The sequence below is a fragment of the Hypomesus nipponensis genome, chromosome 28 (assembly GCF_054491055.1).
Source record: "Hypomesus nipponensis isolate SF chromosome 28, ASM5449105v1, whole genome shotgun sequence".
NCBI lineage: Eukaryota > Metazoa > Chordata > Actinopteri > Osmeriformes > Osmeridae > Hypomesus > Hypomesus nipponensis.
In genome coordinates, this window is record NC_140388.1 from 965,001 (window position 1) to 975,000 (window position 10,000).

The 10,000-nt window shown below is 47.0% G+C and overlaps 30 non-coding genes and 3 pseudogenes across 30 annotated transcripts; all 33 read left to right on the plus strand.

Moving 5' to 3' along the window:
* The first annotated feature begins 74 nt into the window (after positions 1–74).
* Positions 75–193, plus strand: LOC146218513 (5S ribosomal RNA). The gene has a single exon (XR_014751635.1). It is a non-coding gene; the product is annotated as a 5S ribosomal RNA (ribosomal RNA).
* Positions 194–371: 178 nt separating this feature from the next.
* On the plus strand, positions 372–490 carry LOC146218514 (5S ribosomal RNA). The gene has a single exon (XR_014751636.1). It is a non-coding gene; the product is annotated as a 5S ribosomal RNA (ribosomal RNA).
* A 190-nt stretch (positions 491–680) lies between these two features.
* Positions 681–799, plus strand: LOC146218515 (5S ribosomal RNA). The gene has a single exon (XR_014751637.1). It is a non-coding gene; the product is annotated as a 5S ribosomal RNA (ribosomal RNA).
* Positions 800–985: 186 nt separating this feature from the next.
* Positions 986–1,104, plus strand: LOC146218516 (5S ribosomal RNA). Its single transcript, XR_014752213.1, has one exon. It is a non-coding gene; the product is annotated as a 5S ribosomal RNA (ribosomal RNA).
* A 192-nt stretch (positions 1,105–1,296) lies between these two features.
* Positions 1,297–1,415, plus strand: LOC146218517 (5S ribosomal RNA). The gene has a single exon (XR_014752904.1). It is a non-coding gene; the product is annotated as a 5S ribosomal RNA (ribosomal RNA).
* A 184-nt stretch (positions 1,416–1,599) lies between these two features.
* On the plus strand, positions 1,600–1,718 carry LOC146218518 (5S ribosomal RNA). The gene has a single exon (XR_014752709.1). It is a non-coding gene; the product is annotated as a 5S ribosomal RNA (ribosomal RNA).
* A 178-nt stretch (positions 1,719–1,896) lies between these two features.
* Positions 1,897–2,015, plus strand: LOC146218519 (5S ribosomal RNA). Its single transcript, XR_014751638.1, has one exon. It is a non-coding gene; the product is annotated as a 5S ribosomal RNA (ribosomal RNA).
* A 184-nt stretch (positions 2,016–2,199) lies between these two features.
* LOC146218520 (5S ribosomal RNA) lies at positions 2,200–2,318 on the plus strand. The gene has a single exon (XR_014751639.1). It is a non-coding gene; the product is annotated as a 5S ribosomal RNA (ribosomal RNA).
* A 184-nt stretch (positions 2,319–2,502) lies between these two features.
* Positions 2,503–2,621, plus strand: LOC146218521 (5S ribosomal RNA; annotated as a pseudogene).
* A 188-nt stretch (positions 2,622–2,809) lies between these two features.
* LOC146218522 (5S ribosomal RNA) lies at positions 2,810–2,928 on the plus strand. The gene has a single exon (XR_014752915.1). It is a non-coding gene; the product is annotated as a 5S ribosomal RNA (ribosomal RNA).
* A 192-nt stretch (positions 2,929–3,120) lies between these two features.
* Positions 3,121–3,239, plus strand: LOC146218523 (5S ribosomal RNA). The gene has a single exon (XR_014752710.1). It is a non-coding gene; the product is annotated as a 5S ribosomal RNA (ribosomal RNA).
* A 176-nt stretch (positions 3,240–3,415) lies between these two features.
* LOC146218524 (5S ribosomal RNA) lies at positions 3,416–3,534 on the plus strand. The gene has a single exon (XR_014751640.1). It is a non-coding gene; the product is annotated as a 5S ribosomal RNA (ribosomal RNA).
* A 190-nt stretch (positions 3,535–3,724) lies between these two features.
* LOC146218525 (5S ribosomal RNA) lies at positions 3,725–3,843 on the plus strand. The gene has a single exon (XR_014751642.1). It is a non-coding gene; the product is annotated as a 5S ribosomal RNA (ribosomal RNA).
* Positions 3,844–4,029: 186 nt separating this feature from the next.
* LOC146218526 (5S ribosomal RNA) lies at positions 4,030–4,148 on the plus strand. Its single transcript, XR_014752214.1, has one exon. It is a non-coding gene; the product is annotated as a 5S ribosomal RNA (ribosomal RNA).
* Positions 4,149–4,336: 188 nt separating this feature from the next.
* On the plus strand, positions 4,337–4,455 carry LOC146218527 (5S ribosomal RNA). Its single transcript, XR_014752927.1, has one exon. It is a non-coding gene; the product is annotated as a 5S ribosomal RNA (ribosomal RNA).
* Positions 4,456–4,647: 192 nt separating this feature from the next.
* Positions 4,648–4,766, plus strand: LOC146218528 (5S ribosomal RNA). The gene has a single exon (XR_014752711.1). It is a non-coding gene; the product is annotated as a 5S ribosomal RNA (ribosomal RNA).
* A 178-nt stretch (positions 4,767–4,944) lies between these two features.
* On the plus strand, positions 4,945–5,063 carry LOC146218529 (5S ribosomal RNA). The gene has a single exon (XR_014751643.1). It is a non-coding gene; the product is annotated as a 5S ribosomal RNA (ribosomal RNA).
* A 190-nt stretch (positions 5,064–5,253) lies between these two features.
* On the plus strand, positions 5,254–5,372 carry LOC146218530 (5S ribosomal RNA). Its single transcript, XR_014751644.1, has one exon. It is a non-coding gene; the product is annotated as a 5S ribosomal RNA (ribosomal RNA).
* Positions 5,373–5,558: 186 nt separating this feature from the next.
* On the plus strand, positions 5,559–5,677 carry LOC146218531 (5S ribosomal RNA). Its single transcript, XR_014752215.1, has one exon. It is a non-coding gene; the product is annotated as a 5S ribosomal RNA (ribosomal RNA).
* A 188-nt stretch (positions 5,678–5,865) lies between these two features.
* LOC146218532 (5S ribosomal RNA) lies at positions 5,866–5,984 on the plus strand. Its single transcript, XR_014752938.1, has one exon. It is a non-coding gene; the product is annotated as a 5S ribosomal RNA (ribosomal RNA).
* Positions 5,985–6,172: 188 nt separating this feature from the next.
* LOC146218533 (5S ribosomal RNA) lies at positions 6,173–6,291 on the plus strand. The gene has a single exon (XR_014752712.1). It is a non-coding gene; the product is annotated as a 5S ribosomal RNA (ribosomal RNA).
* Positions 6,292–6,469: 178 nt separating this feature from the next.
* LOC146218534 (5S ribosomal RNA) lies at positions 6,470–6,588 on the plus strand. The gene has a single exon (XR_014751645.1). It is a non-coding gene; the product is annotated as a 5S ribosomal RNA (ribosomal RNA).
* Positions 6,589–6,772: 184 nt separating this feature from the next.
* Positions 6,773–6,891, plus strand: LOC146218535 (5S ribosomal RNA). Its single transcript, XR_014751646.1, has one exon. It is a non-coding gene; the product is annotated as a 5S ribosomal RNA (ribosomal RNA).
* Positions 6,892–7,075: 184 nt separating this feature from the next.
* On the plus strand, positions 7,076–7,194 carry LOC146218536 (5S ribosomal RNA; annotated as a pseudogene).
* A 184-nt stretch (positions 7,195–7,378) lies between these two features.
* Positions 7,379–7,497, plus strand: LOC146218537 (5S ribosomal RNA). The gene has a single exon (XR_014752713.1). It is a non-coding gene; the product is annotated as a 5S ribosomal RNA (ribosomal RNA).
* A 178-nt stretch (positions 7,498–7,675) lies between these two features.
* On the plus strand, positions 7,676–7,794 carry LOC146218538 (5S ribosomal RNA). The gene has a single exon (XR_014751708.1). It is a non-coding gene; the product is annotated as a 5S ribosomal RNA (ribosomal RNA).
* Positions 7,795–7,980: 186 nt separating this feature from the next.
* LOC146218539 (5S ribosomal RNA) lies at positions 7,981–8,099 on the plus strand. Its single transcript, XR_014751647.1, has one exon. It is a non-coding gene; the product is annotated as a 5S ribosomal RNA (ribosomal RNA).
* A 182-nt stretch (positions 8,100–8,281) lies between these two features.
* On the plus strand, positions 8,282–8,400 carry LOC146218540 (5S ribosomal RNA). The gene has a single exon (XR_014751648.1). It is a non-coding gene; the product is annotated as a 5S ribosomal RNA (ribosomal RNA).
* Positions 8,401–8,572: 172 nt separating this feature from the next.
* LOC146218541 (5S ribosomal RNA) lies at positions 8,573–8,691 on the plus strand. Its single transcript, XR_014752335.1, has one exon. It is a non-coding gene; the product is annotated as a 5S ribosomal RNA (ribosomal RNA).
* A 190-nt stretch (positions 8,692–8,881) lies between these two features.
* LOC146218542 (5S ribosomal RNA) lies at positions 8,882–9,011 on the plus strand (annotated as a pseudogene).
* Positions 9,012–9,179: 168 nt separating this feature from the next.
* Positions 9,180–9,298, plus strand: LOC146218543 (5S ribosomal RNA). Its single transcript, XR_014752738.1, has one exon. It is a non-coding gene; the product is annotated as a 5S ribosomal RNA (ribosomal RNA).
* A 184-nt stretch (positions 9,299–9,482) lies between these two features.
* Positions 9,483–9,601, plus strand: LOC146218544 (5S ribosomal RNA). The gene has a single exon (XR_014751649.1). It is a non-coding gene; the product is annotated as a 5S ribosomal RNA (ribosomal RNA).
* A 172-nt stretch (positions 9,602–9,773) lies between these two features.
* On the plus strand, positions 9,774–9,892 carry LOC146218545 (5S ribosomal RNA). The gene has a single exon (XR_014752336.1). It is a non-coding gene; the product is annotated as a 5S ribosomal RNA (ribosomal RNA).
* The last annotated feature ends 108 nt before the right edge of the window (positions 9,893–10,000 follow it).

Here is a 10,000-nt window from a genome sequence, read left to right on the forward strand (position 1 = left end):
GAGAGAGAGACTACCTTGCATTGTCAATTGCTAAATCTGTATATGGATAAGTAGCCTATGGTTGTCAACTTATTTCGTACGGCCATACCAGCCTGGCAACGCCCGATCTCGTCTGATCTCGGAAGCTAAGCAGGGTCGGGCCTGGTTAGTACTTGGATGGGAGACCGCCTGGGAATACCAGGTGCTGTATGCTCTTTTGCTCATTCACTTAGAAACTGACATCTTGCAATATGCACAATTAGTCCTTCATGAAAGGGGCTGGAAGCTGTTTTTATTTTGACACGAGAGAGAGAGAGAGAGAGAGAGACTACCTTGCATTGTCAATTGCTAAATCTGTATATGGATAAGTAGCCTATGGTTGTCAACTTATTTCGTACGGCCATACCAGCCTGGCAACGCCCGATCTCGTCTGATCTCGGAAGCTAAGCAGGGTCGGGCCTGGTTAGTACTTGGATGGGAGACCGCCTGGGAATACCAGGTGCTGTATGCTCTTTTGCTCATTCACTTAGAAACTGAAATCTTGCAATATGCACAAGTAGTCCTTCATGAAAGGGGCTGGAAGCTGTTTTCATTTTGACACGAGAGAGAGAGAGAGAGAGAGAGAGAGAGACAGAGACTACCTTGCATTGTCAATTGCTAAATCTGTATATGGATAAGTAGCCTATGGTTGTCAACTTATTTCGTACGGCCATACCAGCCTGGCAACGCCCGATCTCGTCTGATCTCGGAAGCTAAGCAGGGTCGGGCCTGGTTAGTACTTGGATGGGAGACCGCCTGGGAATACCAGGTGCTGTATGCTCTTTTGCTCATTCACTTAGAAACTGAAATCTTGCAATATGCACAAGTAGTCCTTCATGAAAGGGGCTGGAAGCTGTTTTCATTTTGACACGAGAGAGAGAGAGAGAGAGAGAGAGAGAGAGACCACCTTGCATTGTCAATTGCTAAATCTGTATATGGATAAGTAGCCTATGGTTGTCAACTTATTTCGTACGGCCATACCAGCCTGGCAACGCCCGATCACGTCTGATCTCGGAAGCTAAGCAGGGTCGGGCCTGGTTAGTACTTGGATGGGAGACCGCCTGGGAATACCAGGTGCTGTATGCTCTTTTGCTCATTCACTTAGAAACTGACATCTTGCAATATGCACAAGTAGTCCTTCATGAAAGGGGCTGGAAGCTGTTTTCATTTTGACACGAGAGAGAGAGAGAGAGAGAGAGAGAGAGAGAGAGAGACTACTTTGCATTGTCAATTGCTAAATCTGTATATGGATAAGTAGCCTATGGTTGTCAACTTATTTCGTACGGCCATACCAGCCTGGCAACGCCCGATCTCGTCTGATCTCGGAAGCTAAGCAGGCTAGGGCCTGGTTAGTACTTGGATGGGAGACCGCCTGGGAATACCAGGTGCTGTATGCTCTTTTGCTCATTCACTTAGAAACTGAAATCTTGCAATATGCACAAGTAGTCCTTCATGAAAGGGGCTGGAAGCTGTTTTCATTTTGACACGAGAGAGAGAGAGAGAGAGAGAGAGAGAGACTACCTTGCATTGTCAATTGCTAAATCTGTATATGGATAAGTAGCCTATGGTTGTCAACTTATTTGGTACGGCCATACCAGCCTGGCAACGCCCGATCTCGTCTGATCTCGGAAGCTAAGCAGGGTCGGGCCTGGTTAGTACTTGGATGGGAGACCGCCTGGGAATACCAGGTGCTGTATGCTCTTTTGCTCATTCACTTAGAAACTGACATCTTGCAATATGCACAAGTAGTCCTTCATGAAAGGGGCTGGAAGCTGTTTTCATTTTGACACGAGAGAGAGAGAGAGAGAGAGAGACTACCTTGCATTGTCAATTGCTAAATCTGTATATGGATAAGTAGCCTATGGTTGTCAACTTATTTCGTACGGCCATACCAGCCTGGCAACGCCCGATCTCGTCTGATCTCGGAAGCTAAGCAGGGTCGGGCCTGGTTAGTACTTGGATGGGAGACCGCCTGGGAATACCAGGTGCTGTATGCTCTTTTGCTCATTCACTTAGAAACTGACATCTTGCAATATGCACAAGTAGTCCTTCATGAAAGGGGCTGGAAGCTGTTTTCATTTTGACACGAGAGAGAGAGAGAGAGAGAGAGAGAGAGACTACCTTGCATTGTCAATTGCTAAATCTGTATATGGATAAGTAGCCTATGGTTGTCAACTTATTTCGTACGGCCATACCAGCCTGGCAACGCCCGATCTCGTCTGATCTCGGAAGCTAAGCAGGGTCGGGCCTGGTTAGTACTTGGATGGGAGACCGCCTGGGAATACCAGGTGCTGTATGCTCTTTTGCTCATTCACTTAGAAACTGAAATCTTGCAATATGCACAAGTAGTCCTTCATGAAAGGGGCTGGAAGCTGTTTTCATTTTGACACGAGAGAGAGAGAGAGAGAGAGAGGGAGAGACCACCTTGCATTGTCAATTGCTAAATCTGTATATGGATAAGTAGCCTATGGTTGTCAACTTATTTTGTACGGCCATACCAGCCTGGCAACGCCCGATCTCGTCTGATCTCGGAAGCTAAGCAGGGTCGGGTCTGGTTAGTAATTGGATGGGAGACCGCCTGGGAATACCAGGTGCTGTATGCTCTTTTGCTCATTCACTTAGAAACTGACATCTTGCAATATGCACAAGTAGTCCTTCATGAAAGGGGCTGGAAGCTGTTTTCATTTTGACACGAGAGAGAGAGAGAGAGAGAGAGAGAGAGAGAGACTACTTTGCATTGTCAATTGCTAAATCTGTATATGGATAAGTAGCCTATGGTTGTCAACTTATTTCGTACGGCCATACCAGCCTGGCAACGCCCGATCTCGTCTGATCTCGGAAGCTAAGCAGGCTAGGGCCTGGTTAGTACTTGGATGGGAGACCGCCTGGGAATACCAGGTGCTGTATGCTCTTTTGCTCATTCACTTAGAAACTGAAATCTTGCAATATGCACAAGTAGTCCTTCATGAAAGGGGCTGGAAGCTGTTTTCATTTTGACACGAGAGAGAGAGAGAGAGAGAGAGAGAGAGAGAGAGAGACTACCTTGCATTGTCAATTGCTAAATCTGTATATGGATAAGTAGCCTATGGTTGTCAACTTATTTGGTACGGCCATACCAGCCTGGCAACGCCCGATCTCGTCTGATCTCGGAAGCTAAGCAGGGTCGGGCCTGGTTAGTACTTGGATGGGAGACCGCCTGGGAATACCAGGTGCTGTATGCTCTTTTGCTCATTCACTTAGAAACTGACATCTTGCAATATGCACAAGTAGTCCTTCATGAAAGGGGCTGGAAGCTGTTTTCATTTTGACACGAGAGAGAGAGAGAGAGAGAGACTACCTTGCATTGTCAATTGCTAAATCTGTATATGGATAAGTAGCCTATGGTTGTCAACTTATTTCGTACGGCCATACCAGCCTGGCAACGCCCGATCTCGTCTGATCTCGGAAGCTAAGCAGGGTCGGGCCTGGTTAGTACTTGGATGGGAGACCGCCTGGGAATACCAGGTGCTGTATGCTCTTTTGCTCATTCACTTAGAAACTGACATCTTGCAATATGCACAAGTAGTCCTTCATGAAAGGGGCTGGAAGCTGTTTTCATTTTGACACGAGAGAGAGAGAGAGAGAGAGAGAGAGAGACAGAGACTACCTTGCATTGTCAATTGCTAAATCTGTATATGGATAAGTAGCCTATGGTTGTCAACTTATTTCGTACGGCCATACCAGCCTGGCAACGCCCGATCTCGTCTGATCTCGGAAGCTAAGCAGGGTCGGGCCTGGTTAGTACTTGGATGGGAGACCGCCTGGGAATACCAGGTGCTGTATGCTCTTTTGCTCATTCACTTAGAAACTGAAATCTTGCAATATGCACAAGTAGTCCTTCATGAAAGGGGCTGGAAGCTGTTTTCATTTTGACACGAGAGAGAGAGAGAGAGAGAGAGAGAGAGAGACCACCTTGCATTGTCAATTGCTAAATCTGTATATGGATAAGTAGCCTATGGTTGTCAACTTATTTCGTACGGCCATACCAGCCTGGCAACGCCCGATCACGTCTGATCTCGGAAGCTAAGCAGGGTCGGGCCTGGTTAGTACTTGGATGGGAGACCGCCTGGGAATACCAGGTGCTGTATGCTCTTTTGCTCATTCACTTAGAAACTGACATCTTGCAATATGCACAAGTAGTCCTTCATGAAAGGGGCTGGAAGCTGTTTTCATTTTGACACGAGAGAGAGAGAGAGAGAGAGAGAGAGAGAGAGACTACTTTGCATTGTCAATTGCTAAATCTGTATATGGATAAGTAGCCTATGGTTGTCAACTTATTTCGTACGGCCATACCAGCCTGGCAACGCCCGATCTCGTCTGATCTCGGAAGCTAAGCAGGCTAGGGCCTGGTTAGTACTTGGATGGGAGACCGCCTGGGAATACCAGGTGCTGTATGCTCTTTTGCTCATTCACTTAGAAACTGAAATCTTGCAATATGCACAAGTAGTCCTTCATGAAAGGGGCTGGAAGCTGTTTTCATTTTGACACGAGAGAGAGAGAGAGAGAGAGAGAGAGAGAGAGAGAGACTACCTTGCATTGTCAATTGCTAAATCTGTATATGGATAAGTAGCCTATGGTTGTCAACTTATTTGGTACGGCCATACCAGCCTGGCAACGCCCGATCTCGTCTGATCTCGGAAGCTAAGCAGGGTCGGGCCTGGTTAGTACTTGGATGGGAGACCGCCTGGGAATACCAGGTGCTGTATGCTCTTTTGCTCATTCACTTAGAAACTGACATCTTGCAATATGCACAAGTAGTCCTTCATGAAAGGGGCTGGAAGCTGTTTTCATTTTGACACGAGAGAGAGAGAGAGAGAGAGAGACTACCTTGCATTGTCAATTGCTAAATCTGTATATGGATAAGTAGCCTATGGTTGTCAACTTATTTCGTACGGCCATACCAGCCTGGCAACGCCCGATCTCGTCTGATCTCGGAAGCTAAGCAGGGTCGGGCCTGGTTAGTACTTGGATGGGAGACCGCCTGGGAATACCAGGTGCTGTATGCTCTTTTGCTCATTCACTTAGAAACTGACATCTTGCAATATGCACAAGTAGTCCTTCATGAAAGGGGCTGGAAGCTGTTTTCATTTTGACACGAGAGAGAGAGAGAGAGAGAGAGAGAGAGACAGAGACTACCTTGCATTGTCAATTGCTAAATCTGTATATGGATAAGTAGCCTATGGTTGTCAACTTATTTCGTACGGCCATACCAGCCTGGCAACGCCCGATCTCGTCTGATCTCGGAAGCTAAGCAGGGTCGGGCCTGGTTAGTACTTGGATGGGAGACCGCCTGGGAATACCAGGTGCTGTATGCTCTTTTGCTCATTCACTTAGAAACTGAAATCTTGCAATATGCACAAGTAGTCCTTCATGAAAGGGGCTGGAAGCTGTTTTCATTTTGACACGAGAGAGAGAGAGAGAGAGAGAGAGAGAGAGACCACCTTGCATTGTCAATTGCTAAATCTGTATATGGATAAGTAGCCTATGGTTGTCAACTTATTTCGTACGGCCATACCAGCCTGGCAACGCCCGATCACGTCTGATCTCGGAAGCTAAGCAGGGTCGGGCCTGGTTAGTACTTGGATGGGAGACCGCCTGGGAATACCAGGTGCTGTATGCTCTTTTGCTCATTCACTTAGAAACTGACATCTTGCAATATGCACAAGTAGTCCTTCATGAAAGGGGCTGGAAGCTGTTTTCATTTTGACACGAGAGAGAGAGAGAGAGAGAGAGAGAGAGAGAGACTACTTTGCATTGTCAATTGCTAAATCTGTATATGGATAAGTAGCCTATGGTTGTCAACTTATTTCGTACGGCCATACCAGCCTGGCAACGCCCGATCTCGTCTGATCTCGGAAGCTAAGCAGGCTAGGGCCTGGTTAGTACTTGGATGGGAGACCGCCTGGGAATACCAGGTGCTGTATGCTCTTTTGCTCATTCACTTAGAAACTGAAATCTTGCAATATGCACAAGTAGTCCTTCATGAAAGGGGCTGGAAGCTGTTTTCATTTTGACACGAGAGAGAGAGAGAGAGAGAGAGAGAGAGAGAGACTACCTTGCATTGTCAATTGCTAAATCTGTATATGGATAAGTAGCCTATGGTTGTCAACTTATTTGGTACGGCCATACCAGCCTGGCAACGCCCGATCTCGTCTGATCTCGGAAGCTAAGCAGGGTCGGGCCTGGTTAGTACTTGGATGGGAGACCGCCTGGGAATACCAGGTGCTGTATGCTCTTTTGCTCATTCACTTAGAAACTGACATCTTGCAATATGCACAAGTAGTCCTTCATGAAAGGGGCTGGAAGCTGTTTTCATTTTGACACGAGAGAGAGAGAGAGAGAGAGAGACTACCTTGCATTGTCAATTGCTAAATCTGTATATGGATAAGTAGCCTATGGTTGTCAACTTATTTCGTACGGCCATACCAGCCTGGCAACGCCCGATCTCGTCTGATCTCGGAAGCTAAGCAGGGTCGGGCCTGGTTAGTACTTGGATGGGAGACCGCCTGGGAATACCAGGTGCTGTATGCTCTTTTGCTCATTCACTTAGAAACTGACATCTTGCAATATGCACAAGTAGTCCTTCATGAAAGGGGCTGGAAGCTGTTTTCATTTTGACACGAGAGAGAGAGAGAGAGAGAGAGAGAGAGACTACCTTGCATTGTCAATTGCTAAATCTGTATATGGATAAGTAGCCTATGGTTGTCAACTTATTTCGTACGGCCATACCAGCCTGGCAACGCCCGATCTCGTCTGATCTCGGAAGCTAAGCAGGGTCGGGCCTGGTTAGTACTTGGATGGGAGACCGCCTGGGAATACCAGGTGCTGTATGCTCTTTTGCTCATTCACTTAGAAACTGAAATCTTGCAATATGCACAAGTAGTCCTTCATGAAAGGGGCTGGAAGCTGTTTTCATTTTGACACGAGAGAGAGAGAGAGAGAGAGAGGGAGAGACCACCTTGCATTGTCAATTGCTAAATCTGTATATGGATAAGTAGCCTATGGTTGTCAACTTATTTTGTACGGCCATACCAGCCTGGCAACGCCCGATCTCGTCTGATCTCGGAAGCTAAGCAGGGTCGGGTCTGGTTAGTAATTGGATGGGAGACCGCCTGGGAATACCAGGTGCTGTATGCTCTTTTGCTCATTCACTTAGAAACTGACATCTTGCAATATGCACAAGTAGTCCTTCATGAAAGGGGCTGGAAGCTGTTTTCATTTTGACACGAGAGAGAGAGAGAGAGAGATAGAGAGAGACTACCTTGCATTGTCAATTGCTAAATCTGTATATGGATAAGTAGCCTATGGTTGTCAACTTATTTGGTACGGCCATACCAGCCTGGCAACGCCCGATCTCGTCTGATCTCGGAAGCTAAGCAGGGTCGGGCCTGGTTAGTACTTGGATGGGAGACCGCCTGGGAATACCAGGTGCTGTATGCTCTTTTGCTCATTCACTTAGAAACTGAAATCTTGCAATATGCACAAGTAGTCCTTCATGAAAGGGGCTGGAAGCTGTTTTCATTTTGACACGAGAGAGAGAGAGAGAGAGAGAGACCACCTTGCATTGTCAATTGCTAAATCTGTATATGGATAAGTAGCCTATGGTTGTCAACTTATTTCGTACGGCCATACCAGCCTGGCAACGCCCGATCTCGTCTGATCTCGGAAGCTAAGCAGGGTTGGGCCTGGTTAGTACTTGGATGGGAGACCGCCTGGGAATACCAGGTGCTGTATGCTCTTTTGCTCATTCACTTAGAAACTGACATCTTGCAATATGCACAAGTAGTCCTTCATGAAAGGGGCTGGAAGCTGTTTTCATTTTGACACGAGAGAGAGAGAGAGAGAGAGAGAGAGAGAGACTACCTTGCATTGTCAATTGCTAAATCTGTATATGGATAAGTAGCCTATGGTTGTCAACTTATTTCGTACGGCCATACCAGCCTGGCAACGCCCGATCTCGTCTGATCTCGGAAGCTAAGCAGGGTCGGGCCTGGTTAGTACTTGGATGGGAGACCGCCTGGGAATACCAGGTGCTGTATGCTCTTTTGCTCATTCACTTAGAAACTGACATCTTGCAATATGCACAAGTAGTCCTTCATGAAAGGGGCTTGAAGCTGTTTTCATTTTGACACGAGAGAGAGAGAGAGAGAGAGAGAGAGACTACCTTGCATTGTCAATTGCTAAATCTGTATATGGATAAGTAGCCTATGGTTGTCAACTTATTTCGTACGGCCATACCAGCCTGGCAACGCCCGATCTCGTCTGATCTCGGAAGCTAAGCAGGGTCGGGCCTGGTTAGTACTTGGATGGGAGACCGCCTGGGAATACCAGGTGCTGTATGCTCTTTTGCTCATTCACTTAGAAACTGAAATCTTGCAATATGCACAAGTAGTCCTTCATGAAAGGGGCTGGAAGCTGTTTTCATTTTGACACGAGAGAGAGAGAGAGAGACCACCTTGCATTGTCAATTGCTAAATCTGTATATGGATAAGTAGCCTATGGTTGTCAACTTATTTTGTACGGCCATACCAGCCTGGCAACGCCCGATCTCGTCTGATCTCGGAAGCTAAGCAGGGTCGGGCCTGGTTAGTACTTGGATGGGAGACCGCCTGGGAATACCAGGTGCTGTATGCTCTTTTGCTCATTCACTTAGAAACTGACATCTTGCAATATGCACAAGTAGTCCTTCATGAAAGGGGCTGGAAGCTGTTTTCATTTTGACACGAGAGAGAGAGAGAGAGAGAGAGAGAGAGAGAGAGACTACCTTGCATTGTCAATTGCTAAATCTGTATATGGATAAGTAGCCTATGGTTGTCAACTTATTTCGTACGGCCATACTAGCCTGGCAACGCCCGATCTCGTCTGATCTCGGAAGCTAAGCAGGGTCGGGCCAGGGTCGGGCCTGGTTAGTACTTGGATGGGAGACCGCCTGGGAATACCAGGTGCTGTATGCTCTTTTGCTCATTCACTTAGAAACTGAAATCTTGCAATATGCACAAGTAGTCCTTCATGAAAGGGGCTGGAAGCTGTTTTCATTTTGACACGAGAGAGAGAGAGACCACCTTGCATTGTCAATTGCTAAATCTGTATATGGATAAGTAGCCTATGGTTGTCAACTTATTTCGTACGGCCATACCAGCCTGGCAACGCCCGATCTCGTCTGATCTCGGAAGCTAAGCAGTGTCGGGCCTGGTTAGTACTTGGATGGGAGACCGCCTGGGAATACCAGGTGCTGTATGCTCTTTTGCTCATTCACTTAGAAACTGAAATCTTGCAATATGCACAAGTAGTCCTTCATGAAAGGGGCTGGAAGCTGTTTTCATTTTGACACGAGAGAGAGAGAGAGAGAGAGAGAGAGAGACTACCTTGCATTGTCAATTGCTAAATCTGTATATGGATAAGTAGCCTATGGTTGTCAACTTATTTCGTACGGCCATACCAGCCTGGCAACGCCCGATCTCGTCTGATCTCGGAAGCTAAGCAGGGTCGGGCCTGGTTAGTACTTGGATGGGAGACCGCCTGGGAATACCAGGTGCTGTATGCTCTTTTGCTCATTCACTTAGAAACTGAAATCTTGCAATATGCACAAGTAGTCCTTCATGAAAGGGGCTGGAAGCTGTTTTCATTTTGACACGAGAGAGAGAGAGAGAGACCACCTTGCATTGTCAATTGCTAAATCTGTATATGGATAAGTAGCCTATGGTTGTCAACTTAATTTGTACGGCCATACCAGCCTGGCAACGCCCGATCTCGTCTGATCTCGGAAGCTAAGCAGGGTCGGGCCTGGTTAGTACTTGGATGGGAGACCGCCTGGGAATACCAGGTGCTGTATGCTCTTTTGCTCATTCACTTAGAAACTGACATCTTGCAATATGCACAAGTAGTCCTTCATGAAAGGGGCTGGAAGCTGTTTTCATTTTGACACGAGAGAGAGAGAGAGAGA